This window comes from Idiotropiscis lumnitzeri, chromosome 2, assembly GCF_059441095.1.
Source record: "Idiotropiscis lumnitzeri isolate Australia: NSW breed Sydney's pygmy pipehorse chromosome 2, RoL_Ilum_1.0, whole genome shotgun sequence".
In the NCBI taxonomy this organism is placed as follows: Eukaryota; Metazoa; Chordata; class Actinopteri; order Syngnathiformes; family Syngnathidae; genus Idiotropiscis; species Idiotropiscis lumnitzeri.
In genome coordinates, this window is record NC_142392.1 from 19589615 (window position 1) to 19606920 (window position 17306).

The 17306-nt window shown below is 43.0% G+C and overlaps 1 protein-coding gene across 1 annotated transcript in view; it reads right to left on the reverse strand.

Moving 5' to 3' along the window:
* The window catches only part of LOC148341902 (uncharacterized), a 55084-nt gene that overhangs the window by 14656 nt on the left and 23122 nt on the right, over positions 1 to 17306 (reverse strand). Inside the window, exon 2 of the mRNA XM_088287984.1 lies at positions 13638 to 13841. The gene's annotated coding sequence lies outside the window, so the exon portion shown is untranslated. The remainder of the gene's footprint in view (positions 1 to 13637; positions 13842 to 17306) is intronic.

The window sequence follows — 17306 nt, forward strand, 5'->3', positions numbered from 1 at the left end:
ACTGTGTGTTCTCATGTGCCTTACCAAATGAGACTTTTGAGAGAAACCTTTTCCGCAAACTGAACAGGAAAAGGGGTTTTCACCACTGTGTGTTCTTTTGTGGATTGTTAAACTTGAATTTTGAGAGAAGCTTTTTCCACAAATTGAGCAGGAAAAAGGTTTTTCTCCACTATGTATTCTTGTGTGACGTGTTAAATTTGCCTTTTGAGAGAAACTCTTGCCACAAACTGAGCAGGAAAAAGGTTTTTCACCACTGTGTGTTCTTGTGTGGCTTGTTAAATTTGATTTTAGAGAAAAGCTTTTACCACAAATTGAGCAGGAAAAAGGTTTTTCTCCACTATGTATTCTTGTGTGACGTGTTAAACTTATCTTATGAGAGAAACTCTTGCCACAAACTGAGCAAGAAAAGGGTTTTTCACCACTGTGTATTCTTCTATGTTTTGTTAAATTTGCCTTTTGAGAGAAACTCTTGCCACAAACTGAGCAAGAAAAAGGTTTTTCACCACTGTGTGTTCTTGTGTGTTCTGTTAAATATGTCTTTTCCGAGAAGCATTTTCCACAAACTGAGCAGGAAAAAGGTTTTTCACCACTGTGTGTTCTTGTGTGGCTTGTTAAATGTGATTTTTGGGAGAAACTCTTGCCACAAACTGAGCAGGAAAATGTTTTTTCTCCAGTGTGTGTTCTTGTGTGTCTTGTTAACGTTGCGTTTTGAGAGCTTTTACCATGAACTGAGCAAGAAAAAGGTTTTTCACCACTGTGTGTTTTTTGTGCCCTTTTAAACACAAAGTTAATGAGTCAGTGTGACATGCCCTTTCACCTTTGGCTTGCCCATCATCATCATCATCATCATCATCGTCATGAGCGTCTGATAATGTGTCCTCATTATGTGCTTGTGATGGCCCCCAGTGGTCTTCATCACCTTCTGTTGTCACGTGATGACTTGAGCTGCTGCTTGGAGGCTCCGCCCCTCTCTTGTCCTCACTCTCATCCTTGTTTTCATCTTCACTCTTTGTAGGGACAACGTTCACTGGTGACTTGTTAATCTCCTCCTCCTCCTTCTTGATGTGAGTCAAGTTTGGCTCCTCTTTCACAGAACGGAGATCGTTTGCACTGAAGTCTGTAGGACACAAAAAGACAAATTTGGTTTGGTCAAGTCAAACCTCATGCGGCGACTTTGTCTTATATTGTTTCTAGTACATTCCAACATTCCCCTTTTTATTTTTTTTTATAAAATTTCTGTTTCTAAATAAATTTGAAAACAAAATTACGTGTGAAGAATCAAAATCCCTACGCATAAATTAAGCAACAACACTTTCACTCTGACATATATGAATAAGGTGTATTTTAAAGTTATCCAATATGTATTAAAATTAGACTAAGATACACCATAATATTATTAGAGTTCACTGAATTATTTTGTAACTGCAATGATGCTTAACAGCCATAGGGTGTCAGTAATGAGTAACAAAGTAACACAAGACCTCCCTCTGATACATCATAATTGCCATTTGCATAAATTATCAAGAACTTTGAGCTGCGGGGGAGATGCAAACCACCTGGGCCACAGGAACTTTATGACCAGGAACTAAATGTTTCTGGACTTGTTGGTAGAAAAGGGGGTTGTGGCGTACTCCCTTTTTAAGCCCATAGTAAGCCAAAGATGCAGATGCATTCCTTGCAGCATGCGCTTGTTCACTGATGAGATCCGTGCAACCCTGGATGGATGCATTAAATGAATTTTAAATGTTTGGATGAGGTGAAACTACGCACACGTGCACAAAACTGTGCAGGACCACCCGAGGTTCATTGACCGAGCCAGTAAAAACAACATAAATAAATAAGACCAATACGTACTTGATTTTTTCAAAAACTTAGCCACTAAAATTCATCAACGCCATTGATCTTTTTGCCACAGTGTGCACAGTTTTTAGAGTCAGGTTCAATCATTCCATAAGGAATTGCTTGAACAAGATATGTCAGAGTGTTTGTCAAAAACGAGACAAGCCTTGATAAATGAATCACCCAACCAAGATTGTCTTTGTCACTTGCGAGGAGCAGTCCGCCAAAGAGAAAAGCTTTCCCGCTCCTGTGCGGCGTTTTATTGAAGCACAGCAAAGCAAATTGTAAATGCAAACTCATAAAGAATGGAAAAACATGAACACTTTGACATTGTCATATGTCAAATGTGAAATAATCAGTTCAAATTTTATACTGGAAAAAAACATGGAGTTTACCCCCCACTAATGGTTTTTCTTTGGCATTTATTTCCTGCACTGATTTAATTTGGCATCAACAAATGTTCAGCAGACCGGCAAGTGAAAAGCAAAAAATAAAAATAAAACGGCAATAACCTTGAACGCATTTCCCCAAATAACTTAATGTTGTGATGCATTTTTCGAACGATAGAAAGTCGTTCTTTACAAAGCAAATGAGAGTAAAACGTGTACAAACCTGCTTTGTGTGGCACAACACGAGGCTGCTTGCAAACTTCGCCCAGCAGTTGAAGATGTTGCTCGTTCTCTTCTTTTATTCCACAAAGTTCCTCTTTGTACTTGGGTGTCGTTCTTTCACACATTTTCAAATGATAATTCCAAAAAATCCACACTTGATCTCTGCTTGGCGATGAGTCATGTGCCTCTTTTCGTTAGCGGCTAACAAGCTAACTACGCCAAAAAGCATCAACGCGCGAAGATGAGGTTATCGGGACACAAAGACTTAATGAATTATGTCGACGTCCTTTAGAGTAGCACTGGACATCCTGTGAGAAAATTACAGTCGGTTCCACACTAAATCAGAAGAATTTAGCGGTGGGTGTTTTTGTTCCGGTGTGGAGGAGTCGGTGGATGTGGTCGAGGTCCTTCGGAAGCTGCGCGCTTGCTAATGCTTCAGACACGTATTTTTCAAATATATTTATTTGCCTCTGTTTCTGTTTTTACACCTTGCTGTTCTATTTTAATATATATTTTATATAATATTTGAATTCGGTTGATAAAAAAAAAAATAAAAAACTAAATTAACACCACATTGGCGAGTCAGCTCTTACGTCACTTCCGCCTTTGCCCGGAGAATCCGCTGCTGCAACTGCAGTGGGACGTTTACGTTTCTCCGACCGAACTTGCAACAATGCTGTGGTTCACTCGTAGGCTTCGAAGTTAACTTTAAAAACTGCTAGCCCATAGGGCAAGTGCCACTAAAATTTGCCTTGCCCGAGTGGCCAAATTACTTGCCCAACTTGGGCAAGTGACAATTTTTTTTCTCTTGCCCAAAGATTAAATTACCTTGCCCTGAGTGACTTTTTGGATGACAAAGTGTCTGATTACAAATTGCATGAATTTTTTTTTTCGGACAGTGCCTCGAAAGAATTACAACAGAATTACAATTACACAGTCTTGTTTTTGTTGTGTTTTTAATCCTGCAAATAAGGATGCCACTACAGCGAGGTCCGATACTGGCGGCTTTATTGACATACGCTCAACCCCACACTCAACTGCGTAGCGCCCGCCCATTGTCCCAGCTCGGGCCAATGGACCATACCACAACATAAAGGGGGTGTATGGGTTAAACCATCACCACCCGGTATATACACACAGATCACACCACATCTCCCCTTTTAAGTAAAACAATGAATGATCTTAAATAGTCCGAAGCATGCTCAACTTAAACAATGACATCACATACTTTTTTTTTTCCCAAAACACCAACATTTAAACAATGACATCAAATACTTTTTTTTTTCAAAACACCAACATTCCCATCAAAAATCCAATCAGTACATCCCAATGTTACCCCACCTTTTTTTTTTTTTTCTTTGGATCTGTTTTTTTTTTTTTTTTTTTTACAGATCCAGTCTAACGGGCTTCCTGACAGGTCTGCCCGACCTTGTTCTGGGAACGCCGGATTGCGGGCTGGCCGTGGGTGCTGGGGGGGCTGACACTGGAGCGGGTACAGCTGCTGGCGCAATGCTAGGCTCCCCCGTTGGAATCAAGTGATGGCGGTTTCTGCGCACAGTCCCACCAGGCACATCGACCATGTAGGATCGTGGTGTTGTGTGCTCGCCAACCACAGTCCCCGTGATCTTTGAGTCAGTCACCCACACCTCTTGTCCAGGTGCAAGCTTGTCTAGAACATGCACCCTGTGGCGCCTGTTAAAGTGATTCTGTTCCGCCAGTCGCATCTCCTTCTCCTTCGAGTTGACAATCGCGGCGTGAGGAAGAGACGGGATCAGCAGCGAAGGGAGAGTAGGGACAGTGGTCCTGAGCCTACGTCCCATCAGCAGCTCCGCCGGGCTGTGTCCGTTTTGGAGAGGAGTGGATCGGTAAGCCAGCAAAGCAAGATAGGGATCCTCAGTCTTCTTGAGGAGGCCTTTTACAGTCTGAACAGCGCGCTCAGCCTCACCGTTGCTTTGTGGAAACTTGGGACTGCTCGTGACGTGCTTAAATCCATAGCTCGCAGCAAAGGTGGCGAAGCCATGCGCAGCAAACTGAGGTCCATTGTCCGTTATCAAAGTCTCAGGCACTCCATGACGGGCAAACATGGACTTGAGATGCACTGTGATGTCAGCAGACTTTGTGAGGGAAAGGTTTGCTACTTCCACATACCTTGAATAGTAGTCAACGACCACCAAGTATGATTTTCCTGCCAAAGTGAACAGGTCCGCCCCAAGCTTTTGCCAAGGTCTCTCCGGGAGTTCTGAGGGCATGAGTGGTTCAATGTGATTTGTGCGTTCTTTAATGCACGTTCTACATTTCTGGACTAGCTCGTTGAGTTGTTGACTTAGGCCTGGCCACCACACAGTTTGTCTAGCGCGCTCCCTGCACTTCACTACTCCCTGGTGACCCTCATGTAACTTAGCAAGGACATCGTTCCGCATCGTTGACGGAATTACTAGCCTGGTCCCCTTTAACAGGAGACCGTCGTGGACGGTAAGAAAGGCACGTTCTGCCCAGTACAGCTTCAGGACCCCGCTACAGGAATTGTTGTCAGTCCAGCCCTCCTGGCACAGTTTCATGACAGCAGAGCACACACTGTCAGCTTTAAGGTTTTCTCTGAGAACGTCCATGTAGGTGGCGCTCACTGGAAGATTGTCGATGACGCTGTCTACATAGATATTTGTGCTCTCCATGAGCTCGTTGTCTGCGCGTGTTGTTTCTGCATGCAATGGCGCACGTGACAGAGTGTCGGCTGTCCACAGATTCTTTCCGGCAACATGAGACATTGTGTAGGAGTATCCCATGAGCCTCATCCTGAAGCGCTGTATGCGTGGTGGGAGAGTGTCCAAGGCTTGAGCACCTAGGAGACTCAGCAGAGGCTTGTGATCGGTCTCCAATCCAAAGTGATGTCCTAACAGGAAATCTCTAAAGCGTTCACATGCCCAAGTGAGTGCAAGGGCCTCCTTTTCGACCTGCGCGTATCTCTGTTCTACCGCTGTGAGGGAACGCGATGCGTAAGCGACAGGTCTCCATTCATCGCTCCACTTTTGCAGAAGCACTGCTCCCAACCCAAAGGAAGACGCGTCAGCCGACACCTTAGTCTCCTTGTTCGGGTCATATAGTGCCAGCACAGGTGTGGAAGAGAGCTCCTCTTTCAGTCTATTGAAAGCTTGAACTTGGTCAGCTCCCCAGACCCAACAGTTCTTCTTCGAGAGCAGGTCCCTGAGCGCTTTATCCTTCTCTGCCAGCTGCGGCAAAAACCTTCCCAGCTGGTTCACCATACCTAGGAAGCTGCGCAACTCACTGACATTAGTTGGCTCAGCCATCTCTCTGACAGCTGACGTTTTGGCTGGATCGGACTTCACTCCCTTGTCTGAGATGATGTGGCCCAGGAATTTCACTTCTTGAACTGAGATTTCACACTTCCCAAGGTTGAGTGTCATTCCAGCATCCACCATCTTTTTTAGAACGGCATGAAGTCGAGAATCATGCTCTTCCTGTGTGGTCCCCCATACAAGCATATCGTCCATGTGACACACTACTCCTTCCAGGCCTTCTGTGACTTGTGTGGCCATTCGGTTTTGGAAATGCTCCGGCGCAGAAGTAATTCCGAATGGCAGTCGGTTGAAGTAGAACCTCCCGAAGGGCGTGATAAAGGTAGTCAATTTTGCTGACTCCTCAGCCAACGGAATCTGCCAGAACCCCATGTTGGCGTCGAGCTTGCTGAAGATCTTAGCGCCTGCTAGTGAGCCCAGCGTCTGCTCAACTGACGGAAGGATGTACTTTTCTCGCCTCACCGACTCATTAAGCTTGGTTAGGTCGACACATATGCGTGGATCAGCATTCTTTTTAGGCACCACCACCATGCCCGAGCACCAATCTGTGGGCTCCTCCACTCTACTGATGACCCCGATCCTCTCCATGCGCTCCAGCTCCTTTTTGACTTTGGGCATTAAAGGAAGAGGGATCCTTCGTGGAGTCTTCAGCGAATATGGCACTGCATCGTCTTTCAGCTTGATGGTGTAAGGCTGCTCAACCACCCCCAGACCGTCGAATAGCTTCGGATAGCAGTCTTTCAGGGTCTGAATGCTAATGCTGTCCAGACGAGCTACTAGGCCCAACTTCACACTGGCTGACCTACCGAGCAGGGCTATGTGCAGGCTCCTGACCACAAACACTTCCTCGACAGTCTCTCTTCCTCGCCTCCGCAGCAGGATGTTCGTGGCCCCCAGCACTTCAAGTGGAAAGCCGCCTGGACCCAGCAGGGGTTTAGGTGCTTTGTGTAGGGAGGGTTTGTTGCTGGTGTACACTGCATCGAACACATATTTCGGAATCACAGTCACATCTGCGCCAGTGTCAATTTTGAACCGGACTTTTTTATTTTTCAGTTTGAGATTAACAGTCCATGGGTCATTTCCTGCTGCCACAGAACCTAGAAACAGGCTTTCATCCTCTGAGTTCTCCTGAACCTCATTGACTGATTTGGCTGATAGGCACACTCGTTTAAAATGTCCTTTTTTTCCACAGCCGTGACATATGACATCATTAGCAGGACATTGGCTAGGATGGTGCGATTGACTTTTTCCACATTTGCGGCACCGCTTGATTTTCTCAGCTGTAGCGTTACTGCCCATCTCTTTCTGAGCCTTTGGCTTCTTGTGCAGTTGCTTGCCTCTGAATGTAACTCTGTCAACTTTAGCAGACGCATCACCTCGCAGACTTGTTTGCTGACGTTTTATTTCCTCACTCTGCCTTGCCATGCTGATTGCTTTGTCCAACGTTAGGTCTTTATCCATCTGCATACGTTCAGACAATTTGGAATCAACTAGTCCTACCACTAGTCTGTCCCTAATCAGTTCGTTATGCAGAGCACCATACTCACAGTGTTCTGACAATGTGTACAAAGCAGTCAAAAAGGAATCCACACTTTCGGTTTCCCCTTGCTTCCTCATATTAAAGCGTGCTCTTTCGTATATCACGTTCTTTGAAACAATGAAGAAGGCATGGAAAGCATTCCTTACTGCGTCATACTGCCTCTCACGTGCGTAAGACAGGTTCAGTCCTTTCAAAATGTCGTCCGCCTCGTCGCCCATACAGTATATTAGAGTGTTCACTTGATTTTCCTGGGAAGATGAGTGAAGGTTGCTGGCCTGCCGAAACCTCTCGAACCTCCTAATCCATCTCTCCCAGTCCTGGTGTTTGCTGAAGTCGAACTGCTCCGGCGGTTGAATGCTGAACGTCGCACCCGGCGCCACCACAGCTGCCTCATGTATCCCCGACTCAGAAGCACGTTGGCCGCTTCGCGAACACGGCTCGTCTTGCTCTCCGTCCATCACGTCCACCGTTTCCAATAAACTCAGGACTTTACAAGCTTACTCTGGACACTCGCCTGTAGCCACTTCTGACACCATGTTGTGTTTTTAATCCTGCAAATAAGGATGCCACTACAGCGAGGTCCGATACTGTCGGCTTTATTGACATACGCTCAACCGCACACTGAACTGCGTAGCGCCCGCCCATTGTCCCAGCTCAGGCCAATGGACCATACCACAACATAAAGGGGGTGTATGGGTTAAACCATCACCACCCGGTATATACACACAGATCACACCACACGCGGGAGGATGGAGAACCAGGTTTCAGAGCTGCCCTCAGATGTTTCAGTTCAGCCAGTGGAATGGAGGAGAGCACCACATATGCTCCGCGGCCCCCTGTCATGGAATGGGGTACCAGCGGGTTGGTGTCAAGAGTGCGTTGGGAGTGGGTAACGGTGGCGCCCCCTGCGCTGGTTGAGCTCTGGGCGACAGGAATGGCACCGGACCAGAGGATGGCACATTCCAGAAAGTGGCTCGGTATGGACTGCTCATCACCCAGTGACCCCGCAGCAAGAGCACACCCCACTCACAACCCCCGTCTATAACCACCCCTACCTCTGTTACTGCAATCCCGACCTCGTTGACCGGCCGGGTACGGACAGCCAGTCTGCTGTGGTGCCGCGTCAACCGAACCTTGCCTAGGAGCAGCAGAAGCGGAAGGCGCAGGTGCAATGGGAGCTGCATGCATTAGCTGCCCCACCCCTTTTTTCCCTATTTTTTATTTTATCATTTTTACTCCTCTTGGCCACCTGAACCTGCAAGTACAACAATTTTTAGTAACACTCCTTAATCCAATCCCACATTTTCCTTTTCTGATGTCGTGCAAAATGATGTAAAAAAAAATGTGTTCTCCTGAGACTGATTAGCATTTTGTCATTGATGGACTGTTTCACATGATGTCCGAAACCGGAAGGACACGCCCTAAGGACGGCCAACTGGAACAGCTGCGGAATGACGACATTATTGGATGGGTCACTGCCGGAAGTCTCACTCCATTCACGTCTCGCCCTGGCCACATAGACCAGGCCTGTCTCCTCCGCTCCCCACCTGAAAGATACAGCAACATCGGCCCCAACGGGGCCAGAAATATCTGATGCACGGCACGGCCAATCTCACCTGAGGTGTCCCCATTCAGCCGGTGACCGTCATGCTGGTCTGTAGGTCTGGCCTCGGCCTCAAGTAAGGACAGTTCCTGACAAGTAAATTTTGTCCCGCATGTAACTCTGTAATCCCCTCTTCGAAGAACCTACCCTTGCGTTAAGTGAGTAATTTTCATAAAAACAGCGCCACCGCCAACTTAACTGAAATTAACCTCAAGTATCACCGCTGTGGTGCCGTATATTATGGAAAAGTCTTAACAATACAACAAAATTCTGCTCTATCCTGGACTAGGTGTGTGTTATCTATTCGTGCACCCAATGTGAATATTAAAACTGCGGAGCACATGAGCAGGCTAAAGCAACAACTATATCTTAATCTGTTTTCATGGAACCTAACTTAGAATATCTTATATCTCCCTCCTTGTTGAGGAGAAACTCCGGGATGGGCGTGATGAGACGCTATTTGAAGCGTTCTCCGGCCTTGTGGTCACACAGGTCACATGTCACCTAGAACCTGTGGAGAGAACTGGAGGAGTGGCACTTGCCAGTGAGAAGGGGTAAATTACCTCCCTTCTGAAAATTTCAGTTTTGCATAAATTTTGTGTAATAATGTCAATCAATCATTCACTTGATGCTTGAATTTGATTAGTCCAATCTGTCTCCAATAACAATTTGAAAATCAGTACTTGGGAGTGCAATAGGGATTCAGTTTGATCAGACCTGTCCGCCCATTGCTTCCTTCGTGCTGTTAGGGCTTGCCGGTGCCCTCAATCAGGTTTCTTTCCTGAGGCCCGTCCCTTAAACATTCACTCAAACCACTTAGACGTACAAACACTTTTTCTGTCACACTTTCATTCACCAAAAAGATACTTTCCAATTCTTTTATTCCACAAAGTTCCTCTTTGTACTTGGGTGTCGTTCTAGCACTCATTTTCAAACGCCAATCTCAACAAATCCGCACTTGGTCTTTGCTTGGCGATAACTCGTGAGCTTCTCTTTGTTCGACGAGACGAATGAAAGATGGCGTCGTTTTTCAAAGTCCCACAGAAAGGATTTCCTGTTCGGCACGAAAGCGGAAGAACAGGACACACCCCGCTGTGATATGATTGGCTGCTGGCTTTGTGGAGCACTGTCACCAACTCACCGACAGATGTCACCATTTGCGATGCAAATCATTGTTATCTTCTTCTAAACATAGAGAAAAACCTAAGATGCACATGAACAAACATTTTAGTTCCCAAATACGAACTTGAGAGATGTATTGAATTTGACTTTTGTTGCTGGTTTTGTTTTCACATCTGACACCATGTTGTTGGTTGGACAGTATTCCAAATGTATTTCTCTATTATTAACAGTTGACATGATAAAGTGAAACTTTATGTCAACATATTTGCCTTTTTACAGGGTTTTTCGCCAGCGACGTGGTTGCGAATTTTAAATTAAAATACATCACTGTTTTATTCTCTAAATGTTAGAGTCTTAAAAAATTATTTCAGTGTTTATAACTTAACTAACTTAAAAATGTCATTATTCGTTTCAGTATTCATTAAACTACGGTGATTCATTATTTATTTCAAGATTCATTGAACTGTTTTAGTAATAATTTAGTATTCAATGTTTAATCGTGACTAAATTTACTTTTTCAATATTTGTGTCACTATTTTGTTCAATCTTAATATTATGGAAAATTATTTTGCAAGTAAGGTTTTTGTTATTTATTGTGGCCACCTGCTTTTGAAGAAAGTGCCTTTCGCTTCTTGTACTCGAGGATTCTTTGTGAAGCCAAAACAACACGATCTTGACTGATAAGTAGGCTCAACGCAGAAAAAGTATCTTTTTGTTTTAAGATTACACAGTTCCTGTCAAATAAATCTTCATCTTCCTGTGTGCATCAGTATCTTCCCACGCACTTCTCCCACTGAGATCACTCTGCAGACTGACTCAAAAGACTATTTATTTTCCAGACTATCTCATTGATCTTCCCTTACTGCTGAAAATTCCACAACAATCTGGGGCCAGACGTGGGATAGCTGAATATCCGCCGGTGAAATTCAGGGACGCTGGCGGGTGGCCACCGTGGTCCAATTCAGACAGCAGCAGCAACGAACTGCGTGATACAGATCATCTCCTCCGTGGTGACAAACGCTGACTCCAGTCGCCATCAAGTTGCCAACTCCTGACATACCAAAACCTTTGAGAGAAACTGAGCCGATTTGCGTTTCTCTGTCTGGTTCTTTTTATAGTTCAACTTCTAGTTCAGTTTTTCACCTTTTCACACGGCGTAATGAAGGCCAGTTGAGCAAGTGGAACAAGTGATTTTATTGATGATTGTGGAAGGAACCGATTTCATAAGCACAGTTTCTTCTCACACCTTTACCATTAGGTACGATTTAAAAGACAACTGAAAAGCATAACGTTAAAAAATGTTGTTCCAGGCAAAGGCAATTAATTTCATTTAAATGTTTGATGTAAACACAAAAAAAAATCATCATCACTCAGACACAATGCACTGATCACATTGGCCTTGTGTCAATAAAAGAGCTTTGAAAATTCAATATATCATATTTTCTAAATCACATTTACATCTTACCACGAAGAGTCAGTTCCTTCAGGTTTTTTTTGTCTTTTTTTAAGCTTCAAGGATCGCTGCTATTCTCGTAGGGCTGGGCAATAAACCGAAAATTTACCGTGATCGAAATTTAATAAAATCATTTTGCCCATGTCGGTTAATTCGGTGTTTAAAAAAAAAAGAAGTCCTTTTAGTCTGCAGCTTTGTTCATGCCCCTGTAAAACGGCTTGAGCGGCTGTAGTCATGTGACTCCACCCAGCTGAACAAGAAACAAAACTGACGACGCGGTCGTAGCTGTCGATTCCAATCTAGAAGCAGCTGACACGGCTGAAGACGAAGTAACGTTAGTTGAAATTGTTCCTGTCGCGCTTGTCCCGAAAAGAAATTCGACATCTGTCGTTAGGAAATGTTTTGGGTTCCATGAAGACGATGTTTAAGCAAAAAAACATGAACTACAAAGTGCATCGTAAGCACCAAAACAGCGCGTCCAACCTTTTCTTTTTCACCACCCACAACACAACCATGCTGTTGACTTGGAGCTTGTGCTAAAAGCTCAAAGTGAGAAGCAAGGTTCGACAAGTGACAACAGCCCATAACGGAGGCGACACCATTCGGGAGAACGTCTCGGTGGTGGACGCGATAGCCGAGCACATAGCTAAAGATAGAGCTCCTCTAGTTACAGTGGAGCGGACAGGATTTAAACGCCTCATGAAAGTAGCCGACAAGAGGTACGAAAATATTTGTCACAAACTGTACTTCCCAATATGGACAACATCGGGACGGGAGCGGAGACATGTCAAGCGTTTTGCATCCACATCCGACTTGTGGTCGAGTCGCAACATGGATCCCGGTTTGAGCCTGAATGTGCATTACATAGACGACAAGTGGCGACTGCACACCGGAGTACTCGAGACGGCACATTTTCCTGATGAACCACACACGTTTATTTGGCATTGGCATTACATTGACATTTTTTTCATTTTATTTAGCATTTTGTTTACAGGCGACTAGCTCCTTTGCACATGGCAATATTTATATTGTTTACAAGATACCTTTACACAAATCTAGGCCTATGCAAATGGCATTACAGCATCTCAGCACAATATATTTGCAGAAAAAGATTTTGTGAGAGGTACCCTTTTTCTCCTGTTCTTTGTGACATTGATCAAATCATGCAAAGCAAGCTATTTGAAATGTTTATACAAATGATTTTTGTACTTTTATTTTTCATTGAAAGTAATGTGAACTAGTTGGCCAATAAAAAAATCAGTTAATATGCATTTCCTGCATTTATTTTGATTTTGGTCCTCAGGGGGAATTTATCGTGCATTTATCGTTATCAAGGTAAAATTGCCCAATTTATCGCGATATTGATTTTAGGTCATATCGCCCAGCCCTATATTCTCGCCATCACAATCGTGTCTCGCAGCATGCCGTTTAGTGGCGAATTTTTTAGCACAAACGCTGCAACTGAATGGCTAGCCACCACTATGTGTTGTTATGTGTTTAATTAAAGTAGACTTTTCAGAGAAGCATTTTCCACAAACTGAGCAGGAAAAAGGTTTTTCTCCACTGTGTGTTCTTGTGTGGCTTGTTAAATACGGCTTTTGGGAGAAGCTTTTACCACAAACTAAGCAAGAAAGACGTGCAGTGTGTGTTTTTGTATGTTCTGTTAATCGTGACTTTAGAGAAAAGCTTTTACCACAAATTGAGCAAGAAAAAGGTTTTTCTCCACTATGTATTGTTGTGTGTTTTCTTAAATTATACTTTCCAGAGAAGCTTTTGCCACAAACTGAGCAGGAAAAGGGTTTTTCTCCAGTGTGTGTTCTTGTGTGTTCTGTTAAATTTCCCCTTTCAGAGAAGCATTTTCCACAAACTGAGCAGGAAAAAGGTTTTTCTCCAGTGTGTGTTCTTGTGTGGATTGTAAACGTTGACTTATGCACGAAGCTTTTGCCACAAACCGAGCAAGAAAACTGTTTTTCACCACTGTGTGTTTTTCTGTGCCCTTTTAAAGACAGCTTTGAAGTGAATGAGTCAGTGTGACATGCCCTTTCACCTTTGGCTTGCCCATTATCATCATCATTAGTATCATCATCATCGTCATGAGCGTCTGATAATGTGTCCTCATTATGTGCTTGTGATGGCGCCCAGTGGTCTTCATCACCTTCTGTTGTCACGTGATGACTTGAACTGCTGCTTGTAGGCTCCGCCCCTCTGTTGTCCTCACTCTCATCCTTGTTTACATCTTCAGTCTTTATTGGGACAACGTTCACTGGTGACTTGTTGATCTCCTCCTCCTCCTCCTCCTTTTTGATGTGAGTCAAGTCTGGCTCCTCTTTCACAGAACGGAGATCATTTTGTCTGACGTCTGCAGGACACAAAAAGACAAATTTGGTTTGGTCATGTCAAAGCTCATGCGGCGACTGTCTTATTTTCTACCGTACTACCTTGACTTGTTCCTGCCGCACACGGAGCAATGCGTGCGACCCCAACTTGGACCGGACCATGGGGGCATTTCACAAAATTACGTCCTACGATGTAAACCTCCTTTTTGCAGCACAACAGTGAAAAACGAGCATTTAAAAAGGAAGCATGTTGTGGCTGATGCCCGATTTCATTCCGGACATAGTCACAGGCGTTTCTGGAAGCGATCTGAAGTTAGCACACACAGGCTATTGTGTGCGTCTGATGGAACACCTGTTGTGGGACCCTAACATCTTGATGCAGACCACTGGGGGCCATCGCAACATAATGTCATTAATAGAATAGAAATCCTTCAAGTGAAATATGTTTACAAATTTTTCATTTTGCATTTAGAGATAGTTTCATCGTGGGTACTTTTTGCTTCCATTCTAATCTGTATGCCTAAAAGAATTAAAGGGGCCCTGGCATCATAGTCGCGATTTATTGCATGATTTATGTTTGTTTTTTGTTTTGGTTTTTTTTCCCCAAAATGACATTTAGCCTGCTAGTACGTTCCAACATTCCCCTTTTTAATTTTTTTTTTTGTAAAATTTCTGTTTCTAAATAAATTTTTAAACAAAATTACGAGTGAAGAATCAAAATCCCTACACATAAATTAAGCAACAACACTTTCACTCTGACTTTCATGTTGACATATTTGAATAATGTATATTTAAAAGTTATCCAATATGAATTAAAATTAGACTAAGATACACCATAATATTATTAGAGTTCACTGAATTATTTTGTAACTGCAATGATGCTGAACAGCCATAGGGTGTCAATAATGAGTAACAAAGTAACACAAGACCTCGCACTGATACATCATCATTGTCATTTGCATAAATTATCAAGAACTATGAGTTGAGGGGGAGATGCAAACCACCTGGGCCACAGGAACTTTATTACCAGGAACTAAATGTTCCTGGCCTTGTTGGTAGAAAAGGGGGTTGTGACGTTCTCCCTTTTAAGCCCATCGTATGCCAAAGATGCAGATGCATTCCTTGCAGCATGCGCTTGTTCACTGATGAGAACCGTGCAACCTTGGATGGATGCATTCAATGTATTTTAAATGTTTGGATGAGGTGAAACTACGCACCCGAGGTCCATTGACTGTCACCCGACCAATCCAGTAAAAAGTTAATAAATAAATAAGACCAATACGTACTTGGTTTTTTTTAAACGTAATATTTTGCGTTTTATCTACTAAAATTGATCAACCGCCATTGATGTTTTCGCCGCAGTGTGCACATTTTTTAGAGTCAGGCAGAATTCCTTCCCTAAATCATTGCTTGAACAAGATATAAAAACCAGAAAATGTAAAATCTTAAATAATCAGTTCGAATTTTAAACTGAGAAAAAAAACATGGAGTTCACCCCCCACTATTGGTTATTCTTTGGCATTTATTTTCTGCACTGATTTAATTTGGCATAAACAAATATTTAGCAAGCCGACAAGCAATATTTAAAAATAAAACGACAATAACCTTGAACGCATTTCCCCAAACAACTTATTGTTGTGATGCATGCAATGTTGTTCTTGACAAAGCAAATGAGAGTAAAACGTGTACAGACCTGCTTTGAGTGGCACAACACGAAGATGGTTGCAACCTTCGCCCAGCAGTTGAAGATGTTGCTCGTTCTCTTCTTCTTATATTCCACAAAGTTCCTCTTTGTACTTGGGCGTCGTTCTTGCACACATTTTCAAATGATAATTCCAAAAAATCCGCACTCGATCTCTGCTTGGCGATGAGTCATGTGCCTCTTTTCGTTAGCGGCTAGCTAGCTAACAAGCTAAGCTAACTACGCCGAAAAGCATCAACGCGCAAAGATGAGGTTATCGGGACACAAAGACTTAATGAATTATGTCGACGTCCTTTAGAGTAGCACTGGACATCCTTTGAGAAAATTACAGTCAGTTCCACACTAAATCAGAAGAATTTAGCAGTGGGTGTTTTTGTTCCGGTGTGGACGGGCCTTCGGAAGCTGCGCGCTTGCTAATGACGTCATGCTTTAAGCACGAATTTTTCAAATATATTTCTTTGCCTCTGCGTTTGTTTTTGACCCTGACTGTTCTATTTTAATATACATTTTATATAATATTTTAATTCGGTTGATAAAAAAAACAAACTAAATTAACGCCACATTTGCGCGTCAGCTCCTACGTCACTTCCGCCTATGCCACGAGTAGCCGCTGCTGGAACAACAGTGGGACGTTTACGTTTCTCCTACCGAACTTGCAACAATACTGTGGTTAAATCGGGCTGCAAGATTGTATGAATATAATGTCTGCATATACTAGTAGTGCTTCTCAATTATTTCACGCCCGCCCCTACCAAGAAGTAAACGATTCGCGCCTCCCCACCACCAATTTGTTTTCTGTCTTTGTAGATTGATGTTAGATTGTCAATAAAATAATAATAATAATAATAATAATAATAATATTCCCTTTATTAGTCCCACAATGGGGAAATTCGAGATTCGAACCCCGGCCTCCTGGGGAGACTGGGTCCGGAACGCGGCGCCTTAGACCACTCGGCCATCCTGGCAACTTAGCTTTCTCTTAACTAAGCTAAATTGACAAGAAATATAATTTTGAGAACTATTATCGTAAGGATCGTAAACTCAGTACTCTATGGTGCAAATATTGATGAGATGATAAATATTTACTCATACGTTTTTTGTAAAAAAAAAACCTTTATTAACATTAACAACCAAACACAGTTATTAATTCATACATAATATAGAAAAGACAAAAAGAAGAGCCAGGGGGATTTTAAACAAAAATTCTTTGTAAATAACAAAGCAACAGCTTTAGTATGTTTACGATAGTTTTTTTTTTTCAAAAAAAATTATGGTGACTATCCGTTTTTTTAATGGTTACTGTAAAGTTTTGTCTTCTATCTTAAGAAGTCACGCAGGTCCAGTGATGCTGCAAGCTTGTGTCTCTTTAGTTATTGACTTGCATTCTCGTCTCTGTGTGTACACACGAGTGCGTCTGGTAACCAAACACACGTCAGGCAATACTGCCAACTAGTGACTAATGATATAACTGCTATCATTACATCTCCCTTTCAAATGTTAAACAATGCCTATGACTTTTTTAAATTATTTTTTTTAAATTTTATTATTATTATAATAATTTTGTTTTGTTATCAATTATTTTCACTTCTGATCAATATCTACCCATTTTATTATGACAACAAGCAGCTCTACAACCATTTTAGCAACAATAACACAACATTAAACATTTTCAATCAGCCTGTCCGGTTGTCGTCTAACTCTTGTTGATCTTCGAAGAGGTTCAGTAATCCCAGAAATTGCTGGTGGTTGAGGTCTGTGCTCCTTCGATGTATCCACCTGCTTTGCA